The following is a 26846-nucleotide window of genomic DNA, read 5'->3' on the forward strand; positions in this document are numbered from 1 at the left end:
GATCAAGCATAAACTCACACCAGCTGACATGGCAAAACGTGTTGTGATGTGCCGGTGGTTCGAGAACAAGATCGATGAGGATCCTGACTTTCTTGATGATGTTTGGTTCAGCGACGAAGCACACTTCTTGCTCTGTGGGCATGTCAATAGCAAGAACAATGTGTTCTGGGGCACACAAGCCTGGGGCATACATGACTTGTGTAGCTCTTTACTGCTAGTCTCTAGAAAGGGGCTTAACCCCATGCTAACCGGGGGTAAGTCGTCCGACTTGAAGTGCACCAATAACCCAGGAAAAACCCACTCATCATGCAATGGTTCGAGATCGTGGGTCCAGCATACTCTCAGCCAGAACGCTATTCGTATCACCTCTCTCAACACTTTTGCAGTCACTCTTTCGGACCGAATTCCTGCTAGCTCGGCTACTTCTCGAGCTGATTTCCACCTGCAACCTGAAACATGCTGGAGGTGCCATACTTATTATTTATGAAATGGCATTATGCTGGCTGGCATTTATGAAATGCTGGCAGAGGTCCCTACTTTTGGGCATGTTAAGGAAAAGCCGATTGCACGACAAAAGCTCTTGTGCAAACATATTGATGTCATAGTTGTCTTCTTGACAGCATACCGAGAGGTTCTGCCGAGCATTCAACACACTCTGATTAAAAAAAAAACAGGAAGAGGAGATACAGTGCATTCGGAAAGTATTCAGACCCCTTCACTTTTTTCACATTTTGTTATGTTGCAGCCTCATGTTGAAATTGTTGAAATTCATTTTTTCCTTCATCAATCTTCACTCAATACCCCATAATGACAAAGAGAAAACAGGATTTTAGAAAGTTTTGCAAATTTATTAAAAAGAAAAAACGAAAATATCACAATGACATAAGACCCTTTGCTATGACACTTGAAATTTAGCTCAGGTGCCTCCCATTTCTCTTGATCATCTTTGAGATGTTTTTACACCTTGATTGGAGTCCACCTATTGTAAATTCAATTGATTGGACATGATTTTGAAAGGCACACACCTGTCTATATAAGGTCTCACAGCTGACAATGCATATCAGAGCAAAAACCAAGCCATGAGGTCGAAGGAACTGCCTGCAGAACTCAGAGACAGGATTGTGTCGAGGCACAGATTTGGGGAAGCCTACAAAAAAATTCTGCTGCATTGAAGGTTCCCAAGAGCACAGTGGCCTCCATAATTATTAAATGGAAGAAGTTTGGAACAACCAGGACTCTTCCTAGAGCTGGCTGCCCGGCCAAACTGAGCAATCGGGGGAGAAGGGCCTTGGTAAGAGAGGTGACCAAGAACCCGATGGTCAATCTGGCTGAGCTCCAAAGATCCTGTGTGGAGATGGGAGAAACTTCCAGAATGACAACCATCACTGCAACACTCCACCGATCTGGGCTTTATGACAGAGTGGCCAGACGGAATCCTCTCCTCAGTGAAAGACACATGAAAACTGAATATATTGTTGTACAATAAAGCAATATAAGTCCTGAAATTAGCTCCAAATCCACAAGCTTCAAGAATATGATTCAAAAAGACGTGATCGATGCTATCAAAAGCCTTTTCTAAATCAAGAAAAATTATACCAAAGTCATTCTGCACAGTTTCCATCTATCAGATCTCTAATGAAAAATATGTGATCATACATGGATCTACCTGGGATACAATAACTGATCAGGGTGAAGCAAATCGATAATTACTTTTTTAACTCGATTCGCCAAAACTTTTGAATTTTTTTTTCATAATCAGTGCATAGTAGAGAAACTAACTCTAGCAGGCTAATTCCCGCTCTAGCAGGGAAATGGCCTTAAAATGCCTGTTGTGTTGTTGTTGCATCGTAGAGAAACATGTCTCCAATTCTTCATGTGTCGCAAATCACCAGCCTTTGGAAGAAGGGGACATCACCGCTCTTCTCAAACTTAAAGGCAATTCTCCATGAGAACATGTCATTCAATCCTGACAAATCTCACACTCTTACTATGTCTCTCCGTAAAGACCGACTGGAAAACCCTCCCATCTACTTTCTCAACAATCCTCTCCAAGAAGTTCTGTCGCTCAAGCTTTTGGGTCTCACTATTAGCCATGATCTTTCTTAGGAAAACCACATTTCCAAGCTGGCCTCCAAAGCCAGTCGCCGACTGGGCATCCTCCGTCGTGCGAAGTCCTTCCTTGGCACACCCGAGCTCCTCACCACATACAAGGCTTTCATCCGCAGCTCAATGGAATACTGTTCCCCCCTCTGGGCCGGTGCTCCTGCCTCACACCTAGCTCAGCTTCACGCTGTTGAAACCAAAGCTTTCAGAATCATTGGCATCTCCTGCGATGAAGCTAACTCCGAGGGCCTTTCACTCACTCACCGCAGGCAGGTTGGTGGTCTTTCTGTCTTCTACCGACTCCTCTCCGGCCTTGCTCCCCCAGCTCTCTCTGTGCTCTGTCCCCCCAATATTCCTTCAGATCGCACAAGATCTGCCTGCAACCCTCTTATGGTTAAACTGCCAAAATCTAGGCTCTCTGCTCACCTTCACTCTTTCATTCCCCTTTTCTCCCGCCTCTGGAACAAACTCCTCCACTCCCTTCAATCCCAGTCCTCCCTCCAGGTCTTTAAAACAGCTGTTCACCACCATCTCTTATCTTCCCCCATCCAAAACCTTGATCTTTTCTACCCCCGCTAATTCACCCCAGATACACTTTTTTTGAAATTCCAACTTCTTTCCTGGAAGTCCTTGCAGTGTTCATGTGTTTTATACCTGTCCCACCTCCCCCCAAGCCTTCCCCCTCCCACATTTCTCCCAATGTCCTTGCTCTCAAATGTTGTGTTTGTGTCCTTCCCCCTCTCTCCCCAACTTGTCTACCGCTCCCCTTATTTTAGTGTTTTATGTGTCGGTTTGACTTTTTGTGTGATTAATGCTAGCTCTTTCACGAGCCTCGATCTTGTATTAAAAAAAAACAAAAAAACAAAAAAACGTGTGTAGCCATTTGAGGTAACGGAGGGGATGGAGGGGGATCAAACACCAGAAACGGATTTGACCAGACGCCACCAGGATTTGGAAGAAGGAGACAGGTTTGAGAGTTCAATCTTGAGTGTGGAGAGATAGTGCTTCCTGGTACTCCTGAGGGTAGACACACACTTGTTCCGAGCTTGGTGGAAGGAACTGAGATTGCCTTCAGTTGGATTTGCCTTCCAAGAGGCAAAGGCAAGTTGTTTCTGGGTAACTGCCTCACCACAAGATTCAGTGTACCATGGACAGGAGGAAGGTTAAGACAACTGAAGACGAGATGGGATAAATCTGTGCATGAGAGAGATCAGTTTGCTTTGGAAGAAATCCCAGGAAGAATTGATATCAGAGACAGTAGAGATGGGAGAGTAGTCCAGATGATTGATGGCTGCTTGCAGACCGTGCCAGTCAGCCTGAGTGAAATGCCAGACTCGTCGGTGCTGAGGAGGCTCTCTGAGAATGGCCAGAGAGATGTCAACTTTAACAAGCACATGATCAGAAGAACCGATTGGAGCAGAAGAAGAGCACCAGGCATTTGCAGGGAAGTTTGTCATAACCAAGTCCAGAAGAGAAGATACTCCATTGACTGAGATCCTGGTCGGGAAATTGACAGATTGTGTCATTCCCAATGAGTCGCAGAAGTCCTTTGCTGAGGTGCCATGGCTGGTGAGACAGGAACCCACACCCAGCCAGCTGGCATGATGACAGGTGAAGTCGCCACATATGAGGAAGAGAGAGTTTGGATGAGTTGATTGAAGTTGGTCAATGTTGTCCGACAGCGAAATGTAAATGGAGTCATCACTGTTTGGAGGATGGTACAGAACACATATGAACAAAAGGTGGGAGCAGAGAGGAAGCCGTAGCCAGAGGTACTCCTGGGGGTGGGGTGGAGAGAGGGCAGTGCAAAGAGAGTGAGGAAGAGAGTTTTTGATAAAGATAGCCACCCCACCACCAGGACGAGGCTCAGGTCTATTATACCGGAGGACGGAGTAACCAGGAATAGATATTAAGGAATCAGAGACATCTTGAAGGAGGAAAGTTTCTGTTGAGCAGATTAAGTCTGGATTGTCAGAAGCAACCTGAATGGAGAGATCAATCAGGTTTGAGCGAAGGCCCCGGATGTTTGAGGTCCATACCGTAAATGAGGAGAGAGGGGGAGCATCGGGTGCAGGACAGGGGAGGGGAGGGGTAGGGTCAGATGAAGGATGAGAGGGGGCGGTAGGGAGAGCAGTTTATAGTGTGTCAGAGATTACAGATGAGTTACAAGATAGGGAAGGATGAGGAGGATGAAAGGTTTGATGGTGATGGGATGAGGCACAGTGAGGGGTTGTTTGAGGGTGGGGCAGAGGAAAGTGGAAGGTTGGGGGAGGTGGAGGTATGAGACAGAAGGGAGACAAAGTGTGGAGGAGGCAGCTTTGAGGAGGAGGTGGGAGGGGGGAGAATTGGAGAGGGATGGTTGGCGGGGGGGGGGGGGGGATTTGAAGGGGAGGGGTTGGAGGGGAGTTTTGAATGGGAGGGGCAAGGGGGGAGTAGATGTTAGGGGTTTGACAAAGAGTAGATGTTAGGGGGGAAGTTTGGGGGAGAAGGGAAAAAATCTAAGAACCAAGCAAAACAGCGAAGGAAGGAACAATCTTCGACGGGGGACCGGGGAAGCCTCAGGCTACAAGGCCGCAACACACGCAGCAAACAGAAACGATTAATTTATGAAAGATTTACACCGAGGAACTTCCAAGGGACACACTATAGGTTCACACACCAAAAGATAAATACAGTTTAGACAAAATACAATTATGAACAATGACAACTTTGAAAACGTGGAGAACGTGTCCAGTTTTGAAAATCCCTGCCGTCGTGTCCAAGATCTCGTGAGATCCCAAGATCAACGTACGATGGCCTAGCAGTGCGGATGTAGAAAATAGGGCAAATGAAGAAGATCGTCATGGGGCCTGCAAGGAGAACCACCGCTCTAGCAGGGAAAATGGCCTTAAAATACCTGTTGTTGTTGTTGTGTTGTTTCAAATATAACAATCTCTTTATTCGACATTGTTGTTTGTATTATGTACTGTTTTCAAATGTAACAATCTCTTTATTCGACATTGTTGTTTGTATTGTCATGTGATTTCCCTTGGTGAAGACCTGGAAATCACAGATAGAAATCGAGCGTTATTCAAGGCGTTACTCAATAGCGGATGTTATATCTACGCGCAGGTAAAAGAGAGAAGAAGAAGAAGCGGGAAGCTTTTACCTGTCGGTCCCGCGTGGCAGCCTTCAATCCTGCAGGAAAGTAACTCAACCGAAGACGGAATTAGAATGTACAAAAATAAACAGGTTTATTTTATGGAACCAGAGAACAATGAAATGCGCCGGTTAAATTAATGTCCTAAAATGGAGCATCTGAACACCAGACGATCGTCAGTCTGGAGCATGCAGTCTGGACGTGGCTCCACTGTTGGCGGGAAGAAGGCCGCCTAGTCATTGGTGCGAACCTCTCGCCCCGCACTGCTAGGCCAGCGTACGCTGCAGCGGCAAGCCTCGCTTGTACGCTCGTCGCTCGCACGTGGATGCAGGGGAGGAGAATCATCAGCGCTCCACCGTCTCTCCACTGTCCGTCGTCGCCCGACAAGCAAGGGTCCAGGGTCAAGAATGCAAGGGAAGTCGAGGGCAAGCAGGGATTCAAAACGAGAAGAAGGCAGTCCAAACGAAAGAGAAAATGCCGGCTAGCGAGTCCTTTTATCGCTCGTCTCGTGACGTCACCGGCACTTTTCACCAATGGCCGCGTCACTTCTCTCTCATGCCATCGGTCGTTTGCCAATCAATATGTCGCTTCTTGCTCCCTTCCTTCCAACAATCCGAGGGAAGCTTCTTGCCCCGCCCCTTGGCCAATCACCATTCCCTCCCCATTCTGCCAATCGGCGGCCTTCGTGCTTCGTCGTGTCTTCCTTCCACCAATCAGTGGCCAGCTTCTTGCCCCTACCTTGACCAATCACGAGTCCTTCTGGGCGTGGCTCTCAGCCTGCCTGAGCGATGAGTGTTACTATGCTAGTTGGTGATGTAGCTGGCTGCGGTTCTATCGGCAGCACCCCGAACTGGCTTCCGGTGAGTTTTATTGTGGGGGGAATTAATTAGTATGTGTGTGTGTTATTGGGCCTTTCCTGCTCTACGTGTCTAGTTCTGTGCCATACGGGACAAAGGATGGATCACAGGTCTCACAAACAGGGGAATTAGCATAATCCCTACTCTAGTTAGCACAAGGATCATCCTTGTATGATCACAAAGATGCACTTAATCCGTTAATCCGACATTCGGGCTAAACAGGTCCCTGCTTACGTACATCGAGATGGTGCTTCTTCTTCACGACAGTCGGAGCATGATACCTACGCAGATCTACCTGGTCTATACAGTGCGTATCAAAAAAAAGGTAATCCGAATTCAAGGGGTTAATATGCAAAGGTTATTTATTTTTGACAATTTACATGTGGTTTACAAATTAAGAGGAGATCCTCAGCTTTCCATTCATACCGTCCATGCATCATTGCTGTCACACATGACCGAGTACATGTTCCAAATCGCATTTTTACAAGTTTGGCTAATCGATGCAAGTCAGGATAATTGGTGCAAAATGAACGTCAGATGTGAACTTTTCTCAGGAATGATTGGCCTTTATGCACCCACACCTTCAACATGTCCAACTCCCCTTTCAACACAAAGCTCACAGCGGCGGAGCATGCCCTGAACTGCTCGTCTCACCAAAGCCGGGTCATTGCGCAAAGCATCCACTTCATGTCGAATATGGCCCTGCAATTCATCAAGATCACGGGGAGGAGTTACGAACACCTCGTTCTTTAAATGTCCCCAAAGGAAATAATCACATGGTGTGAGGTCAGGTGTTCTTGGCAGCCATTCCACTGCATGGTTGAGGGCATGACTCGGTCTCCAAAGAGTTCCCTCAGTCGATCTCGGACAGCGATAAGACGATGTGCTGGGGCGCCGTCTTGGGCCCACCAGAGATATCTGAAGACACCATGAACCTGTCGCTCAAAGTTCTCCTCCAGCTGCGGTAAAACTTCATCGTTGATCATCTGCAGATACCTGTTACCATTGACATTCCTTTGAAAGAAAAATGGTCCGATCACCTGACCACTTCCATAAGGTCCCAACCAAACAGTCCACTTTTGTCGATTCATGTTGGTGTCAAAATTAAATTCCGGGGATTGTCCTGTCGGTGCATATTCAAGAACATTATGGGTATTGACCTTGCCGTCCATGGCGAAAGCAGCTTCGTCACCGATAATGAGATACCACAGGAAATTGACATCTGATTCGCAACGTGCTATCAACCATCCGGCAAGCACCAGCCTCCTGGCAAAATCCCCTGGCGTAAGTTGATGCCAGATGTGAATCCGATATGGATGTTGGTGGAGGTCCAGTCTTGTGATTTGGTTGAATGTTGCCGAAGGCAATCCCGTCCCATTTCGTCTTGCGTTGGTATCCCTAGGATGCTCCAAAACTTGCTGCCTTACTGCTGCAATGTTCATTTCCGATCGCCCAGTGCACCTCCTACTAGAATTCCCCTTGTTGTGGTTGAGGCTAGTGCCATGCTCTTGGTATTTTCTAACATTTGCCCAGATGGTTTTGGCTGCTGGAGGCTCCCGTTCTAGGAAACGTTCCCTGAACGCATCACGAGTTCGCTGCAAACTTCCAGTTTGGTGAAAGGTTGTAACCACGAAGGTCCGCTGTTCAGTCGTAAGTTGAACCATCTTTTCAATGACTCAGACTGTCTCTAAACCCATACACTGTAGGCCCATCGTAAATACCCATCTTAAACAAAGGATGACTTAACCGACGATTACCAGACCAGCTTAACAGTTTTACATAATCAACTTGGCAGTCGACAAGTAATGCGTCCATTTCAAACTGTCTTGCACCGATTAGCCAAACTTGTAAAAATGTGATTTGAACTTGTCATTTTCAATGAACATGTACTCGGTCATGTGTGATAGCAATGATGCCTGAAAGGCATCAATGGAAAGCTGAGGATCTCCTCATAATTGGTAAACCACTGGTAAATTGTCAAACTAAATAACCTTTGCATATTAACCCCTTGAATTCAGATTACCCTTTTTTGATACGCACTGTATATCACTCTACCCCAAAATTCATAACAGTATTATGTACTGTTTCAAATGCAACAATCTCTTTATTTGACATTGTTGTTTGTATTATTGTCGCGCAACTGCGATTAACATCAGAGTTGCAGAGGCCGATTACGAGGCTTTAACTTCCGAGGCGAAAACTCAATAGTGGATTCCAACTCAAGCACTTAAATGCGCAGAATGGCGGGACACAGCGAGAGCCCTGCAGCCTTAGCTATTAAAATCAAACACCCAGGAAAACTGCATTCAGATATATGTACAAAAATAATACAAGGATTTATTAATGAAAAGCAAAGACAGTGAAAAAGCATGCGCCGGTAATAAAATGTCCTAATCAGGACGTCACCACACACACTTCAGATACAGACGCGGGAAATGAATACGAAAATAACACCTCTTTTATGTAAAGTGTATTTGCGGATACGGCCTTATCTCGTCCCTGTCGTCTTCTTCCCAGCCTGGACGAATCCTCCGTCCACCTCGCACGCCCCGCTAGGCCCTCGCCAGCGCCCTCGCCGCTGCACCTGAGGTCCCGCTCCAGGCTAGCGCGAATCCACCCAGCAAAAAGGAACGAGCTCCAACCACCTAGACTGCGATCTTCCACACGACAGCCAACTCAACCCGGGCCAGGACCCTGCTCACAAGCCAACTCAGGATCGCACCGGGACTCTCTCAAGCCGTGAACTCCTTCGAACTCCACTCAACTCGACTCTCTCTAATGGCGTCTGACCCTCGATCATATCCCTGGCCGCTGACGTCCCATTGGTGCACTCCTCTGACAATCAGAGCCTCCCATGACTCGCCGGCTCGTCCAGGGGCATGCCCACTGCACCACTGCAACTCTCCGTACTCCACGACCCCGTGGTCCTTGTGTTATAGCACGTGCTATGCGAGGTGGGTAGGCCTTTCGGAGGTGTAAATGGTGGTGGCCCATTGTGGCGGTGTTCCAGCCTGATTTCTTCCCAAGTCATGTCAGGGGGGAAGGGCGTCATTTGGTGTTGTACTAAAGGTCCTCACTAATGTTTATGTGGTTTGCAGTGCCATAATGGACAAAGGTTTGATGACCAGGTTGGACTCACAGGGGCGTCATCTTTAATCCCTAACTACTTAACACTCGAATCTCCTGGTAGATCCACAAATCATACATCTTAAACTGACAAACGCCTAAACATGAATAACTTATTACAGGTAGATTCCCTATCGCGACAGTCGAATACCTACCTATACAGATCTACCTGGCTCTAGATATTGCTTTATCCCCAGACATAACATTATGTTGTAGCGGTTACCAGTAGCATGACACAATTACCCTGCACCGGCCGATGACGCAACCGGCGAGCGGTCACGTGTCCGGACTCGCCCGGGCGTGTTGAGACTTGCCTTTACCGGGCGAACGCTTGCCTTGCATACCACGCCCCGTTGAGAGGCGTGGCTTATGTATTTGCATACCATGCCCCGCCTGAGAGGCGTGGCTTTTGTGTGTTGAGTTTCTGATATATATTGCTGCCCGTTCGATGGGCTGATTCAGTGCTTTGGAGTTCGTTTGAGTGAGCTGGGAATAAATAGCTCAGAGAAACCTAATTCCTGGCGTCGTCCATTTTGTCCGATTTTATCGTGCGAGCACAGCTCCCACAATTGGTGACCCCTTTCTACGAACACGGCGATGGAGTCAGCTGTAGCTTTGAAGCTCCCGGGCTTTTGGGAATCTCACGCGGCCGTTTGGTTTGCTCAAGCGGATTCTCAATTCGCCCTGCGGAACATTACGGAGGACACAACGCGCTACCACCACGTGGTCTCCGCGGTCAACGCCTCCTCTGCCTCCCGGGTTCTGAGCTTCCTACAGCACCCGCTGGACGCCGACAAATACGGCGTGCTCAAAGACCTACTCCTCGGTGCGTTTGGACTCACGGAGACCGAACGCGCACGACAACTACTACACCTCCCGGAGCTGGGCGAGGCCCGTCCGTCCGAAAGCATGGACCACATGCTTGCTCTTCTCGGTGACCACAGCCTGGACTTCCTCTTCCGCGAGCTGTTCCTCCAGCGGCTACCCGGGCAGGTACGGTTAGCTTTGGCTAACTCGCCCAACACGGAGCTCGCGCCCTGGCCAAGGAGGCCGATAAATGTTGCTCGGCCAGGCGACACGTCGGAGTGGCCACCTGGGACCCTGGGCCGACCGCGGCAACGCCTGCGCCACGACCGGCGCCTCCACCGGCCGAGTCAGCGCCACTGGCGGCAGCGGCCGCCGCGACGCCCCGTCGACCGAACCCGACGCGACCGCCGGAGCCTCCACCAGAGCGGACCATGTGCTATTACCACGCCAGGTTCGGGCAGAAGGCCAGAACGTGCCGCCCACCGTGCACTTTCGGCGGGTCGGGAAACGACCAGGCCGGCGCTCGCTGCCTGCCATGAGCGTCGGCCATTCAGGCAGCCTTCTGTTTATCACGGACACGGAGTCCGGGCAGCGTTTTTTGTGTGACACCAGCGCTCAGCTGAGCGTGATACCCACCTCGGTGGAGGACAAACAGGCCGCGCTTTGCGGCCCCGCTTTGGTCACTGCAAACGGTTCCTCCATCCGCACCTTCGGTTCGCGCAGCATCGCATTCTGCTTCGGGGGCCAGCGCTTCAGGTGGGACTTCATCACGGCGAACGTGCCCATGGCCTTGCTGGGTGCAGATTTTCTTTGCGCGCATGGGCTTTTGGTCGATGTCAAATGGCGTCGGCTCATCAACGCGGAGACCTTCAGCTCGCTCGCTTGCTTATTGAGCGGCTCCGCTCCGACCAAGCTAGCCTGCGCGCTCCCGGCTGTGGACGATTTCACCCGCCTACTCGCCGAGTTTCCTGCCCTCACGCAGCCGATGTTTTCGGCCGTCGCCGTCAAGCACGGCGTCGAACACCACATCCCGACCACAGGTCCACCGGTCTACGCCAGGGCTCTCCGCTTCGACCCGGCCAAACTCGCCGTAGCGAAGGTGGAATTCGACGTGCTGGAGTGATTGGGAATTGTGCGGCGCTCGAATAGCGCGTGGGCCTCGCCCCTGCACATCGTGCCCAAACCGGATGGCGACTATGCGGCGATTACCGCCGCCTCAACGATGCCACCACCCCCAACCGGTACCCGATACCACACATACAGGACTTTTCCGCCCGTTTGGCGGGCCGGGTGATCTTCTCCAAGGTCCACCTCATTCGGGGCTACCACCAGGTACCTGTCTGGCCGGCCGACGTTCCGAAGACGGCTGTAATTACACCTTTTGGCCTCTTCGAGTTCCTCCGAATGCCGTTCGGCCTTAAGAACGCGGCCCAGGCCTTCCAGCGGCTGATGGACAGTGTGCTGCGCGATCTCACCTTTCTGTTCATCTACCTGGATGACATTCTCATCGCCAGCACTTCCCGGGCGGAGCACCTCGTCCACCTGCGCACGCTTTTTGAGCGCCTCGGCCAGCACGGCCTCATCATCAACCTGGCGAAATGCCAGTTTGGCGTAACGGCGTCGACTTCCTGGGGCACCGCATCACGAAGCGCGGGGCCATCCCACAGCCTACCAAGGTGGAGGCAGTCACAAGTTTCCTGCGCCCTCGCTCCATCAAGGCCCTACAGGAATTTTTGGGGATGGTAAATTTCTACCACCGGTTCGTGCCTCGCACCGCCCAACTCATGCGCCCCCTGTACGACGTCGCCTGGACCACAGAGATGGACGCGGCGTTCACAGGCGCTAAGCTGGCCCTCGCCAATGCGACCATGCTGGCGCACCCGGCGCTCGACGCACCCATCGCCCTCACCATGGACGCTTCCGACTACGAGGTGGGCGCCGTGCATGAACAGTGGGTGAACGGAGCTTGGCAACCGCTGGCCTTCTTCAGCCGGCAGCTTCGCCCTAACGAGCGCAAGTATAGCGCTTTCGACCGCGAGCTCCTCGGCCTTTACCTGGCTGTTCGCCACTTCCGCTATCTTTTGGAGGGCCGCACATTCACGGCGTTTGTGGACCACAAACCCCTGGTCTTCGCCATGGCCAAGGTTACGGAGCCATGGTCGGCCCGCCAGCAGCGCCACCTCTCCGCCGTGTCCGAATTTACGACGGACATCCGGCACGTCGCGGGCAAGGACAACGCTGTGGCCGATTGCCTCTCCCGGTCCGGTGCAAACGCCGTCCACCTTGGTGTGGACTTCGCCCACATGGCGGCCGACCAGACCGCCGACCCCACGGTGCAAGCCCTCCGGACAGCGGACACAGGCCTGCGGTTGGCCGACGTCCCCTTCGAGGACACAGGCACAGTTCTCCTGTGTGACGTCTCCCTGGGCCAACCTCGCCCCATCGTGCCCACCGGATGGCGGCGGCACATTTTTGACGCCCTCCACGGCCTTTCCCACCTGGGCCGGAAAGCATCACAGAAGCTTGTGGCAGCGAAATTCGTCTGGCACGGGCTCCGTAAAGACGTCCGCGACTGGGCCAATGCCTGTGTCGCCTGCCAGCGTGCGAAGGTCCACCGGCACACCCAGGCCCCGTTGGCACCATTCGACGTGCCCGCGCGACGCTTCGACCACGTCAATGTGGACCTGGTGGGACCCCTTCCATCCTCGCGGGGCTTCACCCACCTCCTCACAATGGTGGACAGGACCACCAGGTGGCCGGAGGCCGTCCCGCTGGCATAAACAACATCCGCCAACGTGGCGCAGGCCTTCATTGGCACCTAGATTGCCCGTTTTGGCGCCCCCTCAGACATCTCCTCCGATAGAGGCACGCAATTCACCTCCGAGCTTTGGGGCACGGTCGCCCAGGCCTTGGGGGTCAAGCTTCACTGCACCACGGCCTACCACCCACAGGCCAACGGCTTGTGAGAGCGGTTCCACCGCTCGATGAAGGCCGCTCTCAGGGCCAGCCTCCAGGACAACGGTTGGGCCGACAGGCTCCTGTGGGTCCTATTGGGCCTCCGAACGGCCCCTAAAGAGGACCTCCAGGCTTCCACCGCCGAGCTGGTCTACGGCCAGCCACTTTGCGTGCCGGGCGAATTCATCCCTGACGCCACCGGCCCCTGGTCCACGGCTCACCAATGCTCGGTCCTCCAGGAGGCCGCCAGGAGATTTGCCCCCGTGCCCACGTCCCACCACGGCTGCCCCCAACCCCACGTCCCCCCAGCACTTCGCACTGCGGAGTACGTTTTTATCCGGCAGGATGCACACCGGGGACCACTCCGGCCACTGTACGAAGGGCCTTTCCGGGTCCTGAAGAGGGACGACATGTCGTTCACCATCGACATCGGCGGCAAGGCGGATCGCATCTCCATGGACCGCCTCAAGCCGGCTCATTTAGACATCGACCAACCTCCACGGTTGGCCCTTCCTCTACGTCAGGGCCGTCCGGCGTCCGGCGTCGGGGCCGTCGGGGCCCCCCCGCCCGACCATCCACCGCCCCGCCACCTACCTCCCCCACACGAATCGTCAGGGGTCGTTTCGGCCGGGTCATCAAGACCCCCCTCAAACTGACTCTCCCGGTGCATGTTAATTCTGGGGGGGGGCACATGTAGCGGTTACCGGTAGCATGACACAATTACCCTGCACCGGCCGATGACGCAACCGGCGAGCGGTCACGTGTCCGGACTCACCCGGGCGTGTTGAGACTTGCCTTTACCGGGCGAACGCTTGCCTTGCATACCACGCCCCGTTGAGAGGCGTGGCTTATCTATTTGCATACCATGCCCCGCCTGAGAGGCGTGGCTTTTGTGTTTTGAGTTTCTGATATATATTGCCGCCCGTTCGATGGGCTGATTTTTTTTTTTTTTTTTTTTTTTTTTTTTTTGTATACAAGATCGAGGCTCGTGAAAGAGCGAAAATTAATCACACAGAAAGACAAACAGACACATAAAACAAATAACATCGGGAGCGGTAGACAAGATGGGGAGAGAGGGGGAAGGACACAAACACAACATTTGAGAGCAGGGACCGAGAGACATGGAGACATCGAGAGATCTGTGGGAGGGAGAGGGCTTTGGGGGGGAGGCATGTGAAGGGGGGAGGCATGTGAAGGGGGGGAGGCATGTGAAGGGGGGGGGGGGTGGGAGAGGTATAAACATATGGACACTGCCAGGATTTCCAGGAAATAAGTTGGAATTTCAAACAAGGTGGATCTGGGGTGAATTAGTGGGGGTAGAAAAGATCAAGGTTATGGATGGGGGAAGATAAGAGATGGTGGTGAACAGCTGTTTTAAAGACCTGGAGGGAGGAGAGGGATTGAAGGGAGTGTGGGAGTTTGTTCCACAGGCGGGAGAAAAGAGGAATGAAAGAGTGAAGGTGAGCAGAGAGCCGAGATTTCGGCAGTTTAACCATCAGAGGGTTGCTGGCAGATCTTGTGCGACCTGTAGGAATATTTGGGGGACAGAGCACGGAGAGAGCTGGGGGAGCAAGGCCGGAGAGGAGTCGGTAGAAGACAGAAAGACCTTTCAGTGCTTTCAGTGCTTTGGAGTTCGTTTGAGTGAGCTGGGAATAAATAGCTCAGAGAAACCTAATTCCTGGCGTCGTCCATTTTGTCCGATTTTATCGTGCGAGCACAGCTCCCACAATGTAATGTTTTCAAAAATAACAATCTCTTTATTCGACATTGTTGTTTGTATTATGTACTGGTGTGTCTCATTGGATGAAGTGACATTTATTTCCTTTGGTTGCGGACATGTGCCTGCAGTGCTGAGGGACGCGCATGACCAGATCCAGGTGTTGAAGTGTGACGAGCCTTGCTCATGTGACTCGACGGCCAAGGTGAGATCCTGTTTCTAATGAGATTTTGTGCTGTGATGGTGTTTTGTGTGTGTTTCTCGGTTTTGTTTTGAAGGTACACACGTGTCTCCATGTTTGAAGGTATGTGTTTGACCTTGTTCCTTTCCTTCAGATATGTGAATGGAATGTTCTTAATATGCTACTCCATTGTTGATTATCTCCATATGCGGGTTTCAGAAGGTGAAACGGAGACCTACCAGGTCTAACGTATGTGTTTGCGTGTGTGTATATGTTTAGACGTACGTGTGTGTGTATATACAGTCACGTGAAAAAGTAAGTGCACCCCATGTAAAGTTTTGACTTTTTCAACATATTTCAACATACAGCTATTTGATCTTCATTTCAACAATATTGATAGACTAGCAGAAGTACCCGGCTTCGCTCGGGAGGTTTCATGGGAATTTGGGTTATGAGTGGGTTCCCAACAGCCACTCGGATTTTTTATTCCAGGTTTACTCCTGTAGGCATTTGGCACCTTTATGGTGAGGTGCACCCGCCTTGACGCGATACCGTCATTGAGTATTGTGACCTTTTTTTTTAGAACTAAGAGCTTACCAGACTCGCAGTCCAGCCACACTCTAATACCGTGGTTCTTAACCTGGGTTCGACCGAACCCCAGGGGTTCAGTGAGCCAGTCTCAGGGGTTCGGCGTAGGTCCTCCGAAACGCATTGCAATTTTTTTGTTTGTTTTTAGTTTTGTATCAAGTTTGTATCTATGTGTAATTACGCTTATTATTAATATTATTATTATTTTGCTATGTATGTTACAAACGAATGGAAATGTTATTTGTAACTGTATTCCCATCCCATTCATGGTTTCTCTGGTCTGTGTTTAAGATAAGTTCTTTCACACTGACTGTAGTAAGTTGAATCAATGAGCAACTTGCTAATTATTCTGTTGATGGCGCTTATTTGCTTACTTACTTACTTACTGGATTTTGGACTTTGCAGGTGTACGGAAATTCCAGTGAATAGCCTCGATTTGCTTGCCGTGTGCCGTGCGTCATTGGTCGCGCCTTGCTTTGGAGTTACTGATTAATTGAAAAGTAAGTTGGAAATGTTTGTGGATATGCAGGGCAGGTTCAGAGTTATATTAAAGTCAAAAGTGGATGGTGATTATAAAATTTGATTGAATTACTCAGAAAATTAGGTGGAGGTGATACAACTCCTTTGGTTGCAATTCAAAACTAACAATTCGCAGTTTTCTATGTATTATTATAATGGGATTTGAGGTGACATAGAGTTGAGTAGATAATAAATCCCGTCATCGTAACTATAAGTTATGTTTTCTTCATTAAAATTTCTCAGTTTTCAGAGGGGTACTGATGATATTTAAGCATGTTCCTTTTTTAATTTTTGTCATTTAATTATTTGCCCGAACTCAATTAAGATCAGTTTGTTACATTAAAAAAAAAATTTTTTGCAGTATGTCGAGCAAAAAAAGGAAGTGGTCGGAGGATTACGTGCGGTACGGGTTCACGTGTTTGAGGGAATGGGACGGAAGTCAGCGTCCTCAATGCATGCTTTGCAATGTCAAGTTGAGCAACTACAGCCTAGCACCAGCAAAACTACGGGAACATTTCAAAAAACTGCATGGCGAGGGGCAGTACTAAGATGCAACGCTGGATGAATTCAAATTGAAGAGAGTCTGATTCGACGCAAGTGCTACCTTGCCCACTCTCAGCTTCGTTCCAATTGACAAACCGAAAACCCACCGCGTCGTATGAAGTTGCGTACCTGATCGCAAAGCAGGGCAAATCGCACACCGTTGGTGAGACACTCGTCAAACCGGCCGCGTTGAAGATGGCCAACATCATGCTGGGAAAAGCTGCTGAAAACAAGTTGTCTCTCGTTCCACTCTCAAATGACACCATCAGATGCAGAATTGACGACATGAGCGACGACATCCTCGCCCAGGTAGTTGCAGATTTAGTCGCGAGCCCGAAGAAATTCAGCCTTCAACTCGACGAGACCACCGACATTACGAATTTGAGCCAGCTCATCTTATTTGTGCGTTATGTCAAAGGAGACGAGATCAAGGAAGACTTTCTGTTCTGCAAGCTTCTCACAACAACGATGAAGGCAGCTGACATGAAGAAGCTTGTGGACGACTTCTTCAGATGCAACGGCCTCTCATAGAACATGGTGTCAGCATTTTGCTTGGACGGAGCTCCAGCCATGCTGGGATTCAACTCCGGTTTTGGAGCGCTGGTGAAGGCCGATGCACCACACATCATCGTCACACACTGCGTCCTGCACAGACACGTGCTGGCATCAAAAACCCTGCCTACAAAACTGGCCAATGTTCTGAAAATCGTCGTTGTAACTGTTAATTACGTGTGGAGACGTGCTCTGAATCATCGCATCTTCAAAGATCTGTGCAATGAAATCGGCTCTGAATTCGAAGTCCTTCTCTACCACTCTAACGTTCGATGGTTATCACGAGGGAAGGTAGTGAGCCGTGCTTTTGCCTTGCATGTAGAATTAGCCCTGTTTTTGCGAGAACACCAGCATTGCCATGCAATGCACTTCCAAGAGTCAGAGTTCATCCTCGCCTTGGCATACTTGGCTGACATCTTCGACACACTCAATCATCTCAATTGCCAGATGCAGGGCGGTGGAGTGAATGTCATCGAATCTGAAGAAAAGCTGAGCGCTTTCCGAAAGAAGTTACCGTTGTGGAGGCGGCGAACAGAGAACGACAACTTCGCGAACTTTTCGCTACTGGACGAGTGCGTGAGTGGGATCGAAGATGAGTCTGAAGTTGGAGGCACTGCTGTACCGGGAGAGCTGAAGCAAGCGATTGTCACGCACTTGGATGAGCTGGGAAAGTCATTCGACGGCTACTTCCACGACCAAGAGCAATACCCAGCATGGGTGCGGCAGCCGTTTACTTTCGACGTTGCAACGGCAGATGTCAACGACCAATACCTCGACGACTTCATCGAACTTCAGCAGAGCCAGACTCAACAACAACTCTTCGGCACAACAACGCTCTCAACGTTTTGGTGCCGCCAAATGCAAGTGTATCCTCACATCGCTAAAATTGCCCTTGAGATCCTCACGCCGTTCGTTACAACGTATCTCTGCGAGCTAGCGTTTTCGAAACTGGTGGACATTAAAACAAAGAAAAGGAGCAGGCTTGCATGCGAAAATGATTTGAGGGCGTCCTTTGCCAAAACAAAACCACAAATTTCCCAGATCGCCTCCCGAAAAGAAGAACAGAAAACGCATTAAGATGCAATTCTTCTTAATTTTTTGGTCAAATTTGAGGGGTTCCGCGAGTGTTCGGTGGGTTTTGTTAGGGTTTGGCGCCTTTAAAAAGGTCAAGAACCACTGCTCTAATAGCACCACCACTGATGGTCCGCAACTGCTTAATAGTCATAGCTTATTTCGCAATTGACCTATATATCTATAGGGCATTTTGGATAATTTAGCCCCACTTATGACGGGCATTTTCACTTCAGCACTTCAGTATAGATGATGTTGTGAGTCGTTGCAGTTGGAGTGTAAACAAAAAGATTGCAGGGACTTCCAACTCTGGAACAGCCTACATATAGCTGACCATGAGAAAAGCAAGAGTCTTCCAGATGCAATCCTGCCACTGTTAATGTTTGCCCTTGTGATTTGTTGATAGACATTGCGAAACTGACCCTGACCAATTCATCTGTATCTATTTCATGTTGTCCAATCTTTGTCTGAAATCCGCCATCCACAGGCCTTCTTCGTCGGTAAGAGCGGTAGTCATCTTCTCCTGTTTATGTCTCTTTCAATAATTGCCTTGGAAAACGGTTGGTGCACTTTGTGTCTTTCATGCATGGCGAGTTGTAGTTAAGTGAACAAAAAGGACCATGAACCATCTGTGCTTTGACAATTTCAAACAGATCTTTGTCGTTCGTTGGATCTGGAAATTCTGCTGATATGATGGAGTCAATCTGGTTGGCACGAATTTTCGAGGAAAGCCAGATTAGAATGTGTGCATGAGGCAATCCTCTTTTTTTGCCATTCGATGGTGTACATGTGGCAACGTACTGATCCAAAAATATGTGATTTGGTGATGAGGTCCATTAGTCCGTGAGCTGAGTAGGGTTTACATGCACCCCCCCCCCCCCCCCACAACTTAACTTCCCGGGTATGTCCATGTACCCCCCACCCTAGGGGTCAGGAAAAACCATGTTAACAGAAAAAAACACATTCCCTCATAGTTTGTTTGACCTCTGGTGACCTCATTAGTGACCTCATTTGCATATAACACATCATTGTAAAGAGTGTCCCAGGACAAACATTTTGAGGGGTCATATGCAACCATAGGATGACTAGGTAAAAAGTTATGGCCATTTGAATTTTGCCTACCCCTAATTTTCGGAAATCACTGACACGGGGGGGGGTGGGGGGGGGGTAACATCAAAATATGCGTGAGAGGTACCCTGGGAATGAGTTTTTTTTTCTGTTAACATGGTTTTTCCTAACCCCTAGGGTGGGGGGTACATGGACATACCCGGGAAGTTAAGTTGTGGGGGGGGGGGGGGGGGTGCATGTAAACTCTACTCAGCCCACGGACTACATTATTTTCACCACTTTGAGACGGAATACTCTGGCAGTGAGGTCATGTCTGTGAAAATGTGTTTGTCCAGGAAGTAGCTCATCCTGTATTTCTTTCCTTGTTGGATCGCAAGTAAATCAAATGTGATAAAGAGATCAGGTTGCCCATAAATGCGGACATATGTCATTGCATCTTGAGTTCTTTCATGCATGTATCTGGGGCTGCCTGTAAAGCTTGATGGCAGGATGCAGAGTTGGCCAAGCGCTCCTCCAGCCACATCATTGTTCATTCCGTCTCGCAAGTGTATGTAGGAGTCGGATCTTAATTCTTTTTGGTGGATCCTGATGTAACGCAACCTCTCGGCTTCAATCTTTGCATACATGTCCACAGCGAATTGATGGAAGAGATTCTGACTTCGATGAAGTTGGTTAAAGGAATTGCCACGAACCTTAAAGCGATGAGCATAGAAGTCAATGCAAGAGACAGTTTCTGTTGAGTTTGTCCCAGCCTGTGGAATATTAAAGTGGCAGCCATCTTCTCCATTCACGAAGAGCAAAGGATACTGGAGGGCATCGTAAGACCTATGGGTTTCACTGATGAAGTTAAGATTGTTGTCATGACATTTGAGGACAATGTCTCTTCTGCCCTATTCTTGGCCAGTCATAATGACAGCCACCTCATTACGTTCTGGAGCATTGATTCGGCATGCATGCTCATCGGATGGTCTTTTGTCAGCATCAATGATGATCTGAAATTCCAGGGTAGGAGCATTCTCAAGGGCATATTTAAAACTTTCGACATAGCTGTTACTTGAATGAAGCATTTCTTGCAGCTTCAAAATTAAATCAAATCTTGTACCCTGGTTGCTGTTGTATCTACTCTGGGCCTGTTGTTGAAGATCTCCAACAAAGTATATCTGCAAATACCGAGGCTGTTCATTTGGTAGAGGCTGGAGGGATCCTATCCTGTGGTAAATCTGTCCCTGAACTTTGAATGTTGGCATAAATCCTCCCTCTGTGATGACATTGGCGCCGAATGACGTCATTTGAAAGGCACAATTGTATTTCCGAATATTCTGAAGGAAATGTTTGGACTCTGGAGTGGTGCCAAGAAGAAGATCCTTAAGTGGCTCAGGTGGTTCAGGAAGCAGAGTCAGCTGAACTTTGCCATTAGTACAACACATGCCTGGTGTTTCTTTATCCCACTTTTTGGCGCTACACTTGTCACAAATCTTAGACATGGAACCAATGGTCACTAATTCGTTTGATGCATAATCATGGCTTGGATCATAGTTGAAAGCACCTTGGTACCACTGTTGCGTAGTGAATGTTTGAGATCTTACCTCAGCATGACTTTTCCTATCTTTTTGACACCTTGTCTGACGTTCATCTGGAGATTCCTCCTGCCGTCGAGTTGACTGTCGGAAGACCTGTTCTTGGAGGCGAGACTGCCTCTGTTCTAGTGCTTCCTGCTGCCTTTCAGCTCTTCGTCTGGCAGCGTTTTATTGGAGTCATGTCTGTCTTTCCTCGAGTGTCTCTTGGTCTATAAGAGCTGATCGTCTGTGTGTCAGGGTTTGAAGTTCCTGCTGATGTTCCGCATCTGTCCGTGCTTCTCTTTGTGTCTGCATATGGAGGGCTGCAGGCGACTTTCCGAAATTTGGCCGCTTTTTGGGTGGCATCGTAGTAGGGAAAACTGTCGCTTTTTGTTCGATAATGGGAAGAGGTGGGGAAAACGCTCGTTTTTTTTTATGGAAAACGTTCGCTTTACTTATAAAATAGGAATAAATCGGAGATTTTTGAAGGTAGGAATAAATCGGAATAAAAAAAAGAAGGAATAAATCAGAGAAGTAGGAATAATAATAATAATGAAGAAACGTGGCGAAAACGTTCACTATCTATATAATAATAGCGTAAGGACTCGACTTTGTTATCCCTTTTACGCCGCACCCAGTGACCCGATGCCCACGGCACTAATGGATTTACGATCTACGAACTGCGCTCTTTGTTTATCACGTACAGCCATACTCGAAAAATAGGAATTAGCCGACGTTGGGGCCCAAAAGCATCCGATTAACTGCCGATACGACGCCATCTTACGATGCCATCGTATTGGCGTCTGCTGGGCGAAGGCGAAGCAAGCCGTCCGCTGATTGGACAGGCGAAGGCGAAAGCAAGCCGTCCACTGAGTGGACAATCCAGAGCATGCATTTGTGCCGGTGTCGGCGATCGTTGTTCATATACGCACTCTTCATTCTCATCTTTCTTCCTAACTCTTACTCGGACAAGCAAATCCCCTATGCCATCCATAATGGTACACTCTATCCATACACCACATCCTCCCTTCCGTGGATGTTCCACGGGTTTCAGCGAGTTAAAATGAATGTTGAAGTAACGCCACGGCTTATATAGGATTATTAGGAGGGGTGGAAACCTTAGGGAGGTGGAGACTATTTAAATTGTCCAATAGAAAAAGGGTATTTCGTGGTCCCGCCTTTTTTTTTTTTTTTTTGAGTTCCAGCTCGGAGGGTGCGATGTCAGTAATTTTAAAGAATGCCATTGGATTCCCCATATAAAACTACCCCTAGATGTGCACCATTAAGACTTTGAAGTAGGACTGTCCGGAAGATCATCTACAAGTGGAGAAGATTCCAAACAACTGCCAACTTGTTCAGGCCAGGCCGCCCCAGCAAGTTCAGCCCGAGAGCAGACCGCAAGATGCTGAAAGAAGTCTCTAAGAACCCCAGAATGTCATCATGGGACCTACAGATAGCTCTTGCCACTGTTGATGTCAAAGTGCACGAGTCTACCATTAGAAAGAGGCTGCACAAATTTGATCTACATGGGAGCTGTGCCAGGAGGAAACCTTTGCTGTCCAGAAAGAACATCAGGGCAAGACTAAAGTTTGCCAATGAACACCGAGGCAAAGACCAGCACTTCTGGAACAATGTGCTCTGGACAGATGAGTCAAAGGTAGAGCTATTTGGCCACAGTACCAGAAGACATGTTTGGCGAAAACCAAAGACAGCATTTGACCACAAGAACCTGATACCAACTGTAAAGCATGGTGGTGGAAATATTATGGTTTGGGGCAGCTTTGCTGCATCAGAGCCTGGGCAGCTCACCATCATAGAATCCACTATGAATTCTTCATTGTACCAGAGGAGCTTGAGGATAATGTGAGGCCATCTGTCGGAAAGTTGAAGCTCAACCGAAGGTGGACCTTGCAACATGACAATGACCCAAAACATACCAGTAAATCCACCAAGGAATGGCTGAAAAGAAAGAAATGGAGGGTTCTGGAATGGCCAAGTCAAAGCCCGGATCTAAATCCCATCGAGATGTTGTGGGGGGAATTTGAAACGAGCTGTGCATGCAAGAAACCCCTCAAACATAACACAGCTGAAAGAATTCTGCATGGAGGAGTGGGGAAAAATTTCTCCCAGTCGATGTCAGAGACTGGTAGACAGTTATAAGAAACGCCTACTTGAGGTTGTTTCTGCCAAAGGGGGCAATACCACCTATTCGAGCCAAGGGTGTACTTACTTTTTCCACATGCGAAATTTGCATTTACATTTATTTAAATTATACAATGGACTACAAAATGTAAAGGTTTCATGATATTTGTTATATTATATCACCTTTATCTATCAATATTGTTGAAATGAAGATCAAATAGCTGTATGTTGAAAAAGTCAAAACATTACATGGGGTGTACTTACTTTTTCACATGACTGTATGTATATATATATATATATATTTATATATATATATATATATATATATATATACATATATATATATATATACGTATATATATATATATATATACGTATATATATATATATATATATATATATATATATATATATATATATACGTATATATATATATATATATATACGTATATATATATATATATATACGTATATATATATATATACGTATATATATATATATATATATACGTATATATATATATACGTATATATACGTATATATATATATATATATATATATATATATATATATATATATATATATATATATATATATATATATATATATATATATATATATATATATATTGTTGCGGTTTTGTGAATAAAGGCAGCCCCCCCCATAGTTAGTTACACCACAACATGTAGCCTCGTATAGTTATTTATTTCTTATTAAATGTAAAGCATCGTCCCCTTTCCGGTGTTAGGATGCGTTAATATGCCTTGAGGCAGGCAGGGTAATAGTAGGCCTCATCGAAGCCTAAAGTGCCTCATCATGGGACTAGGCCAGGCCTTGCAGGCCCGAAGGAGGAGCTGAAGGGAGTGGCCAAGGAGGAGCAGCGAGCAGCCAATGGGAGCTAAAGGGAGTGGCCGAGGGTGACCAATGAGGGGCTGTCACGACACGTGACCCCAGGCGGCCAATGGAGGCCCGTGGAACATTCAAGTGGGGTTTTGGGGTGTTATAAAACCCGGCCCAGACTCCCCGCTCTCTCTCTGACTCTGACTCTCTTTCTGGGCTCCTGAGATACTCTCTTGCTGGGCTCCTGCTATACTCTCCCTCGCTTGCTTGGCTCCCACAGACTGAGCGTTCCTCGGGTTCCTGCTACGTGCACGTTATCGATCGTCGTCCCTGCCGCGATCATCCCCGGCTGCGATGTCCCAGGTTGGAGCGATTCTCGGGCCTTCCGTCCAACGAGCCCATCCGGGCGAGCTGCACGGCCGAACCCATCCGGGTGAGCTGCACGAAGCGACCGCGCTTCGTGCGCATTACCCTCTTCCTTCCCTTCACCCGAACGAATGAGGGCCCTTGTCTGGGAACCGAGGTAAGGCCGTTAAGATTCTTCGCTTTGTCCATGTCCTGTAAATACTGTGAATAAATAGTGTTTTGGTTTCCAACCTGGCCGTCATCGTCCTTTCCATATTGACCTAGCATCGCCCCGAATTAAAACCGCTCGATCGGGTTCGATAGTGTTAACGGTATGAGTTACGCGACGCACAACCGCTCGGGCGTCCAGGATCAGCGTGACTCGTGCGGGGTTCTGTCCCCATTCGCACAGCTGCGTGTGTCTGAAGGTATTCGGGTGGTGACCGTTAACCCTTCCACGCGTAGCTGTGGGCTCGGCGGCTGGAATTGCTTAGCAATCCGTCCACCACTAGTGTAGTTGTGGTTGGCGGCCTCGTGGACCCGAAGTTCGAGGGCTACCATCCCAGCCTTAACACTTACTGTCTCACACTTAATTAACCTATGAAATAAATCAGGAGGGCTGTGGGAAGTGAGTCGGACTTCCTACCTGTGCTTCTTAACAAGCTAAACCCCTTAACAATTATGGAAGCAAATATGTACATTTTCTTCTTTGTTCCTGCGGAGGGGGGAAACAAACAACACACCAAAACTAACTTAACCACAAACCTTAACCTTAAAAAATTCAAAAACTCTAAACATTTGTACAACCCCGGTCTACAGACCGCGTCCCCTGGTGGATGCCACAAAACACAACCTTACCTGCGGGGCCATCCCTAATGCGCCCCTAAATTTCCGTGGGCCCTGTCCAGGTGTTGTTACAGGTGAGTGACATGGCTCGGTGGATTTCGCCCACATTCATTCAACACAAACCCCTTATCCACGCATACTCATTCCAAAAATCACTACAACACCAAATTATTTCAAGCACTCATTTCACCCCCCCGGCAGGATCATGGCATTGATGTCATATACATGTGTGCATTCCTCAACTAGGCAGCGGGGAGGTACCGCACAAAAAGATGGTGGGGGCGCTTCAGGCTGTGGTGCCCGCAGTCCCAAAAACAAGTCAATCGACTTCCAAGTTCATTGCCCCCCCCCCCCCCCTTTACCTCTTGACCCATGGCAGCCCAACAGCCCCTTTCCGCCATTACCTCGCCGGTGAGGGTCTCCACACACCAGGCTCCGTTGCATCCTGCTGCCGTGCAGCTCCACAGGTCGCCGGGGGTCTTCTTTACCCCAGGGTGCCCAACCAGACCCTCCACTGACGAGCTCCAATTTCCAGATACCACCGGCTGCCTGGGGTAATTGTCACAGAGGGGGGCCGCAGGCATCGCCCCTCAGAGCTTGATCCGTACCTGCGGACACACACACCTTCCCCACCCACAAGTCCCAAAACACACTTCCTCCCCCACTGCCATTCAATTCTCAACACAACTCAGCACAATTCCAAAGATGGTGTAAATGATGTTACAAGGCTTGCCATGGCCTGCTGCATGTGAAATTCCCCAGTTCACATTTAACCAATACACATTTCCAAAAGCACCATAATCACCACTCATTGTCTCCAATAATCATCGCTCATCCATTTCCTCCAACCTCACGACCACATAAAAAGACATAACCACACACCAACACAAACGCCACCCACAAGACTCTGTGGCACACAACACAATCCATTCCCCTCACCGACCATGTCATCACTCTCACCCGCCTCCCAACTCCAAATTACATGTCCCCAAAATTTCATAAGCAAGTCCTGGAGCCTGGGACAGTAAATGCCAAAACACTCACCTCAAGCGCACGTAGTTGCAGGTTGGTCGGGTCCAAGAGTGCCATCCACCTCACCTAACTTCCCCCTCACCCTTCCAATCCACCCAGGAGCCTCCCGACCCATGTAGGAGCTCAATCTATCCCCGTGAACTATCTGTGGAAGGGTATGCGGGCCCATCTGAATTTTGAACACCACATCAGTCACCTGCCAAAGCACCACCCCGGGGCCCTTCCAAGGTGAGGTGAGTTTTGGGCACACCCCCTTCCTTCTCCGGGGCCAGTAGAGCCAAACAAGGTCTCCGGGAAGGAACCGAGGTTTGTGTGCCCGAGCGTCATACTGCATTTTCATATGCGAAGAAGCCAAGCCAATTTGCTTTCTCGCAAACCCATGAGCCTTTTCTATGCTCGCTTTCAAATTGGTTGCATAGCTTTCCACAGATGCTTCACCCAGTTCCACTGGTGATGGTCCCATCAACAAATCTGTGGGGACTCGCATCTCCCTACCGAACATCAACAGGGCGGGGGTGCACCGAGTGGTCGCATGCTGTGCGGTCCGGTAAGCCATCAATAAAGGGGAGGTGCTCGTCCCAATCCTGCTGGTTCTCAGATGTAAAGAGGGCCAATTGTGTCAACAACGTCTGGTTGAACCTCTCTACCATCCCATCCAATTGAGGCTTAAGGGGGGTCGTCCTGGTCTTATGAATTTGGAGGAGCTCGCACACCGACCGCAGGAGGGCGGATTCAAATTTCCGGCCCTGATCGGTGTGTAGCTCCCCTGGAACGCCAAATCGGGAGAAGAATCCCTAACCAAAACTTGAGCTACCAGCCGGGCTTCCTGGTTAGGCAATGGGTAGGCTTCTGGCCACT

At 49.1% G+C, this 26846-nt stretch overlaps 1 protein-coding gene across 7 annotated transcripts in view; it reads left to right on the forward strand.

Moving 5' to 3' along the window:
• The window catches only part of LOC137427969 (beta-1,3-galactosyl-O-glycosyl-glycoprotein beta-1,6-N-acetylglucosaminyltransferase 3), a 90073-nt gene that overhangs the window by 29455 nt on the left and 33772 nt on the right, over nucleotides 1-26846 (forward strand). For 4 of the 7 annotated variants that reach the window (XM_078777575.1, XM_078777572.1, XM_078777571.1 and 1 more), the window contains 2 exons: nucleotides 14836-14909; nucleotides 24046-24288. The gene's annotated coding sequence lies outside the window, so the exon portion shown is untranslated. Of the gene's footprint in view, nucleotides 1-14617; nucleotides 14718-14835; nucleotides 14910-24045; nucleotides 24289-26846 lie in introns of those variants that run through there. The other 3 variants (XM_078777574.1, XM_068117842.2, XM_078777576.1) reach the window with 2 other exon arrangements.

This window comes from Myxine glutinosa, chromosome 5 (assembly GCF_964187855.1).
Source record: "Myxine glutinosa chromosome 5, kmMyxGlut1.1, whole genome shotgun sequence".
NCBI lineage: Eukaryota > Metazoa > Chordata > Myxini > Myxiniformes > Myxinidae > Myxine > Myxine glutinosa.